The sequence below is a fragment of the Hyperoodon ampullatus genome, assembly GCF_949752795.1.
Source record: "Hyperoodon ampullatus genome assembly, chromosome: 4".
Taxonomy (NCBI): domain Eukaryota; kingdom Metazoa; phylum Chordata; class Mammalia; order Artiodactyla; family Ziphiidae; genus Hyperoodon; species Hyperoodon ampullatus.
In genome coordinates this window covers 23,702,904-23,710,733 of record NC_136917.1, presented here as the reverse complement: position 1 = coordinate 23,710,733, position 7,830 = coordinate 23,702,904, and positions in this window count along the sequence as shown.

Here is a 7,830-nt window from a genome sequence, read left to right as displayed (position 1 = left end):
GTCACAAAAGGCTGGAGATGGAATATTCTCATTGTCCAGGTCCAGGGGCACATGCCCACACAGGAGCCAGGAAGAAGTGTTGGCTCTACCCAAACATCTCATGAATTCAGAGTAAGAGAGGGCCAGGACCTCAAAGAAAATTAAGAGCCTGTTTCCAAATGTCCAGATCAGCATGGTCAGGAACTGTCTCAGAGAAGAAGGAATGCTTGAGAGGAGTTCAGAAAGCTGAATGGCAGGCATCTGGTGGGATAACTGGAGGGAAGGAAGGAGGGACAAGCAGGACTCAGGAAGGACAATCCCAGCAACAAGAACAGCAAGTTCAAAGGCACCAAGGTGTGAAAAATCAGGCCTGTTCAGGAGGGCCTGCCTGGAGCTTAGTGCAGCTGGAAAACAGAGAGGGGAGATGGGACAGGAGAGAGCAATAGACACCAGTTTTGAAGCGTCCTGAGTGCCAGGCTGAGGAGCTGGGGATGCCAGTGGGTGATGGGGAGAGAGTAATTGAAGCTGAGGAGTGACTTAGTTAGGTCTGTGTTTTAAATAAGTCATTGTGGGGCTGAAGAGGAAATTGGTGATACAGAGGCTATTATGTGCTTGCCCAATGCTCAGGCACTCTTTCTTTTCAATAGACCCAGGTTTGGGGGGCCTCCCTGGTGGTGCAGTGGTTAAGAATCGCCTGCCAATGCAGGGGACACAGGTTCGAGCCCTGGTCCGGGAAGATCTCACATGCCGCGAAGTAACTAAGCCCGTGCACCACAACTACTGAGCCCGCATGCCACAACTACTGAAACCGGTGCACCTAGAGCCTGTGCTCCGCAACAAGAGAAGCTACCGCAATGAGAAGCCCGCATACCACAACAAAGAGTAGCCCCTGCTCGCCACAACTAGAGAAAGCCAGCATGCAGCAATGAAGATCCAACGCAGCAAAAAATAAATTAAATTAAATTTTTAAAAAATAAAATAGACCCAGGTTTTGTTAGGGGAGACAATGCGTCCACCAGAATGAATGTATGTACTTCCCAGCCTCCTTTGCAGCTAGGCATGGCCATGTGTCACTGTCTGGTCAAAGAGATAACATCAGAAGTTGCTTGGTGCAGATTCAACTCTTTGGGTCTTCTTCCTTCCTCCTGCCTGAACACAAGTGTGATGGAAGGAGCTGAAGCTACCATTTTGCAACCATGAGGGAAAAGTCTAGAGAATTGAAGAAGACCACAATCCTAATGACTTCAGAACCACCTTCACCCACCTCCAGACTTGGGGCTAAGTGGGGGATAAATAAACCTTCATTTTGTTTAAGCCCTTGTCATTTAGGTTTGCTATTATTTGTGTCCAAACAAAATCCTACATGGTCTAGGTGGTAATCAGGCAAGGTAGGAAAGAGTGAGGGTCCCTCTGGGACTTGATTCCTAATTCCCTTCAGACCACCAACCCTCTAACCCTTCCTGCCCAGACTCTGCCACTTTCTAGCTATCCTGGTCTCCTCTTTTCTCCAAACAAATGTTCATGCCAAGACCCAGAGGGTGTACACCCAAGTCTATAAAGACCTGAGTCTGGCAAACCATGAAAACTCTCAGACACTCCGTGTCCTAATAAGCCAGGACACAGGCTCACAGTATCTGAGACCAGGAATGAGGGACCAGGGGTGCTGCTGAGATTCGGGAAAGTAGCAGGACTAGCCCAGAGAGAGCCTCAGATCACTCGTAGCCCATTCCCCTCCATCGCACTTGGTCCAAGGGGGCCTTCCTGAGAGCACTCCCAGACTGCCAACATCAAGGGCAGGCTCCCTGCTTCCACCACCAAGGCCCTGGGCAGCCTGCAATTCCTGGCTTTGTTGTTGCCAGAGTAGAAATTGGATGTAGATGCTCCCACTGGGTGGGGAATGAGGAGATATAAGGGCTGGAGGAGAGGTGACCTTCACAGTCCCTCCCTTTTGGTCACAGAAGTGTATTTCCCATACCTTGGAATGGGTCCTATCTAGGCCGATAGTTGCTAGTATTAGTATTGGCTACTCTTTCCTGAATACGGGCTGTGTGCATGACAGTTTAGACGTATCGTTATCACACTGAGTCCTCACAGAAGAGCTGTTATTCCCATTTTATGGAAGATGAAACTCTGGCTTAATGTTAAGTGACTTATCCAAGGTCACAAAGTTTTCAGCATTCAAACCCTCATCTCTCTGGCTCTAACACCCAGCCTTTCACCACTCAGTTTCTCTCAGTGTCACCTCCATTTTGCAAGCCACGCCAGACCTCCCCGGAGCCTGTGGAAGAAACCAGAAGAGAAAAGGGTTGGAAAAAATGGCAAAGTAATAATAACTGTCAATTCTGAGTAGCAACTGTATGCTATTACCCTGTGTGCTTTTTCTATATTTTAAAACGTCCTCAAAATAAAAATTGTTTTAAAAGAAAGAAATGAAGGAAAGCAGAGCAGAAAGCACAGGACTGGGTCAGAGGCTGGGGCCAGGACTGTGCTGGAGTGGGGCCTGGGCAGGGGCTCAGGGCAGCCCTTCTGCACAAGAGCCCCAGTGTTCACTGGGCCCGGCTGCCATCCAAGAACAACATGGTCAGCACCAGGCAGTGTCTACCCCCTCCCCACGACTCTGCTCCCAGGCAGGTAGGGGGTAGGCCCTGGCCTCAGGAGTCCCTCCTGGCCCAGCCTTGCAATCCAAGATTCCAGAGCCTGCCAACCCCTGCCTTGGGCCTGGTACTTCATAGGTGCCCCATCAGTACTTGGCCAAATGGGCAGAGGGAGCAACGCCCAGACCTATCACCTACAAACACACCCACCTTCAGGTGAATCTCCACCTTTCTGGGCCATAGTTAAGGATGGGGGCAGAAAGTGGGCTGATGTGTTAGCACCAACCAGCTCAGCTCTGCGGAGAGTCACCCTGAGCTCTCCCTCCCCTTTTTGTTCCCGAAAGAGTAGGGTTCGAGTCTCACTTCCACTGTTCACTTGCTATGTGACTTAGGGCAAATCATTCCATCTGCCTGAGCTTCTGTTTTCTCACCAGCAAAAGGGAGCTAAGGATTCCTACCCCCATTTGGCTTGAGGGAAGGATCAAAGATACAATGAATGGATAACACCTAGCCTAGCCTGTTTCCTGGCATATTGTGGGAACTCAGCCAAGGTGAGGACTCCTTCCTTACTTCCTGTTCTGGGGAAACCCATTCTCTTAACTCATTCATTTCCTCCAAAACCCCTGAGGAAAAAGAAGTAGGGAGACTTCCCTGGTGGAGCAGTGGTTAAGAATCCGCCTGCCAGGGCTTCCCTGGTGGCGCAGCGGTTGAGAGTCCGCCTGCCGATGCAGGGAACACGGGTTCGTGCCCCGGTCCTGGAGGATCCCATATGCCGCGGAGCGGCTGGGCCCGTGAGCCATGGCCACTGAGCCTGCGCGTCCGGAGCCTGTGCTCCGCAATAGGAGAGGCCACAACAGTGAGAGGCCCGCGTACCACAAAAAAACCCAATAAAACCAAACAAAAAAAGAATCCTCCTGCCAATGCGGGGTACACAGGTTCGAGCCCTGGTCCGGGAAGATCCCACATGCTGCAGAGCAACTAAGCCCGTGCGCCACAACTATTGAGCCTGCGCTCTAGAGCCCGCGAGGCACAACTACTGAAGCCCGAGCACCTAGAGCCCATGCTCCGCAATAAGTGAAGCCACCACAATGAGAAGCCCGCTCACCGCAACGAAGAGTAGTCCTGGGCTTCCCTGGTGGTGCAGTGGTTGAGAGTCCCCCTGCCGATGCAAGGGACACAGGTTCGTGCCCCGGTCCGGGAACATCCCACATGCCGGGGAACGGCTGGACCCGTGAGCCATGGCTGCTGAGCCTGCGCGTCCGGAGCCTGTTGCTCCGCAATGGGAGAGGCCACAACAGTGAGAGGCCCGCGTACGGCAAAAAAAAAAAAAAAAGAGTAGCCCCCACTTGCCACAACTAGAGAAAGCCCGCGCGCAGCAACAAAGACCCAACGCAGCCAAAAATAAATAAATTAATTTAAAAAAAGAGGAAATAGGGGTGAGCCCAATTTTCTGGATAAAGAAACTGAGGCAGAGACAGCTAAAGACAGGATCACAGGATGGCAGGCTCCTGGGCCCCTGTTAGGAGTGTGGTGTGTGTGTATGTGTGTGTGAAAGTCTTTGAAAGAGATTGCAAATGTAACTGGTGAAAGATTGTTTGCAAGAGAATGAGACCATGAAGGCAAGACAGGTTTGGATGTCTCTCCCAGACCCCCTCCGCATGTCTCCTTCTGTTCTCTGTTTACTTATCTATCTTTCCCCATCACAATGTCAGCCCCTTTATCCCCGAGACTTAGAGCAGTGTATGCCGTATAACGAACCTTCAATAAACGCTTGGTAAATGAGTGAATGAATGAGTGAATGACCTTGTGAGAGAGTGTCAGACTCTGCAGAGGGTCAGAGTGAGAGGCTGTGTGTTTGGGAGGGGGGCTGGACAAATGTGTGCAGATGCTGGGGGTAGGGGCAGGATTGTCAGTCTAAAGGACTTGGGCATCTCAGGGGACAGAGATTGCACAACTTGAACTATGAAAGCCTTATTTTGCTTTTGGCTCAGGTAAACCTGGGAAGTGCCTGGAAGTTGAATGAAAGCTATGTGGGGTCCAGCTCCTGCTGGCAGCTCACCCCGCCCCCCAACAACCACATTCACTGAGGAGCCAGCAGAGGACCAGCGGTGGGGAGCTGAGTCTCTCCAGGAGTCCGGGAGGTCTGGTGAGGCCCTCTCTGGGCAGGAGGCTCCCATTTGCTGGGCATCCCCAGTGCCAGGATCCTCATCTTTCCAGGGTGCTCCAGCAAGGAAGAACCCTGGATGAGGGGAATCAGGACAGTTTTTAAAAGATAACAAACTATTTTCTTGGAACTCTGTTCAGTATTCTGTAATGATCTAAATGGGAAAAAAATTTGAAAAAGAATCGATACATGTATATATATAACTGAGTCACTTTGCTGTACACTTGAAACTAACACAATTTTGTTAATCAACTATGTTCCAATATAAAATAAAAATAAATAAAATAAAATAAAAAATAGGGCTTCCCTGGTGGCGCAGTGGTTGAGAGTCCGCCTGCCGGTGCAGGGGACACGGGTTCGTTCCCCGGTCCGGGAGGATCCCACATGCCGCGGAGCAGCTGGGCCCGTGAGCCAGGGCCGCTGAGCCTGCGCGTCCGGGGCCTGTGCTCCACAACGGGAGAGGCCACAACAGTGAGAGGCCCGTGTACCGCAAAATAAATAAATAAATAAATAAAATAAAAAGATAATCAACTATTTTCTGATTTAGCTTTGGGAGGAGACCATTCTTTTGTTTGAGAAGGAAAAGGAAAAAAATAACTTTAATGGGCCTTTTAGTTATGCAAAGGAAAAGCCTCTATCTCATTGAGAGTAAGGGCAGAGAGGGCTAGACTTCTCCGCATAACAAAGGAGAGGAAGCTGCTTCCCCTAGGGCAGTGTCTCCACCAGCCAGAGCACTGACCAGGAGGCGTGCAAGAGACCCCAGTTGAAGGGTTTCCTTTCTCCTCCAGAAGGCTTCAGAGGAGCACGGGGCTTGGACTTAATGTGAGGGTTGGGTAGAGGGGAAGGGTCTTCTAACCTAGGACATGCTCAGCAGAGATGTGCGTGCAAGTGAGGCAGACCTGAGCCTAGAGGAACGTGGTAGAGCTATTCCGGGTGCACCTATTGTGTACCAGGCGCTTGAGATATAATGGTATGGCCTGCAGGCTGTTCCTGCCTTCTATTTACAGAATTAACTGTTTAGTTACAATTTTGGAACATGTGATAAGGAATTAACAAGTCCTAAATAATCACAGCTAAAATTACAAAGCAAGTGCTATATGTCAGGTAGTGTTCTAAAGGCTTACACATAAGAACATGTCAACTTTTTTTTTCTTTTTATTGAGGTATAGTTGCTATACAATCGAATATATATATATATATGCCATTTTTATCCATTCATCTGTTGATGGACGATGCTTAGGTTGCTTCCATATCTTGGCAATTGTAAATAATGCTGCTATGAACATTGGGGTGTATGTACCTTTTCAAATTAGTATTTTCATTTTTTTTTTCCATATACACCTAGGAGTAGAATTGCTGGGTCATATGGTAGTTCTATTTTTAGTTTTTTGAGAAATCTCCATACTGTTTTCCACAGTGGCTGCACCAATTTACATTCTCACCAACAGTGTGTGAGAAGAACATGTCTACTTTTTGCAACCACTTCTTGAGGATGATACTATCATTATACCTGTTTTACTGATGAGAAAATGAAGACACGGGGATGGAGTAACTTGACAAGGCCACGTGTGATGGTGCTGAGATTTGAGTCCTGCAATTAGTGCTCTGAATCACTTCACTCTCTGCTTCTTTCCCCATGCTCACAGGAGAGAAGACGTGAAGGAGGAACTGGCAAGTTAAGAGGGCTTCTCTGGGGACATGAGCTGAGACCTAAGAATGAGGTGGAAATAACCAGACCTAGAGCGGAAAGCTCATCCCAGGAAGCGGAACCACATGTGCAAGGCCCAGAGGTAGGGTGGGAGCAAGGAAGAAGTGAATGAAGGCTTCATCTGGAGACGTGGGCGGGGCCAGGTCACGCTAAGAATCTCTATAGGAAACTATTGGGAAGTTTTAAAGAGATGGTTGTGGTTGGTACAGTCAGGTTTGTATTTTAAATATCACTCTGAAGGTTGTGCGGAGAACGGATGGGGGTGGGGGCAGAGGGGGTGGTCTGTATGACGATTGCGCAGAAGACAGAGGAGCCAGGTAAAGCCAAGGTCTGCGGAGGTGGCAGCTCTGGACTGCTGGGTCTTGTTCCCTGGGAGGTGAAGAGCAGGGGATGGAGCGATGGACTTGGAAGATAGATAGAACTTGGAAGCCAGGCCTGGGTGGGGCAAAAGAGGCGGAGTCTGAAGGGGTGTGCCAGCCGGGATTGGGCTGGCCTCCTAGGGTGCTCGGCGCCGTTGGGTTCGAGGAGTGGCCTCCAGGTGGGCGGGACGCTGTGCCACCCGCTGTCAGGAGCTGGTCTAGGCCAGGCGGGACCAGAGATGGGCGGGGCGCTGGGCCTTTGCAGGCCAAGCAGCTGTCAGGATAGAGCTGGTCCAGGAGGGGCGGGGCCCGAAGTAGGTGAAACCCGAGGTGGGCGGGGCGTTGGGCCGCCCGCGGCCACGCCGCTGTCGCGGGTGCATTCCTGGCTCTCTGGCCGGGGGCTGAGCAGCTCCCGAGCGGAGTCTTCGGTCTCCCTCGGCGCGGGGGTAGGGGCTGGCGGGAGCTGGGACCGGGGCCACGGAGGACCCAGGTGAGTCGGAACCTTGTGCCGGGAGCGGGGCTATCTGGAGGTTCGAGGTGAGCCGGGACCCTGTGCAGGCCCAGGCTGCGCTCCCAGCCGCCAGGGGGCGAGCGGCGGCGGGGCTCCGGGAGCTGACCCCTCCCAGCACTGGGAACCTGGGCGTCCGCTCGGCGAGGGGGTGAAGGGGACGGTAAATCAGTAACCCGCAGCGCACACAGGGCCTTTTGTCCCGCTCCGTCCAAAGAGCACTCTGGCCGCGGAGCTGGTTACTCATTGCCCACCGGGGCGGGGGCGGGCCAGCTGTCCCTGCAGCTCCCTTCAGGACCCGCTGACAGGCACTTCCCCTCAAGGTGTCCGGGTAGGGGTGGAGGAGGAAGAGCGCTCTGGTCTCTCTGCTGCTGGACCGTCTGCGCGCCCCGAATAGAGATGAGGAAGTTGAGGCTCCGAGAGGTGCAGTCATTTGCCCAGGCTCCCCAGGCGCTTGAGTGCGAGAGGCTGGAGAACAGCACTACTTGATGCCAGAGTCAGGCCCTTCGACCCCACGT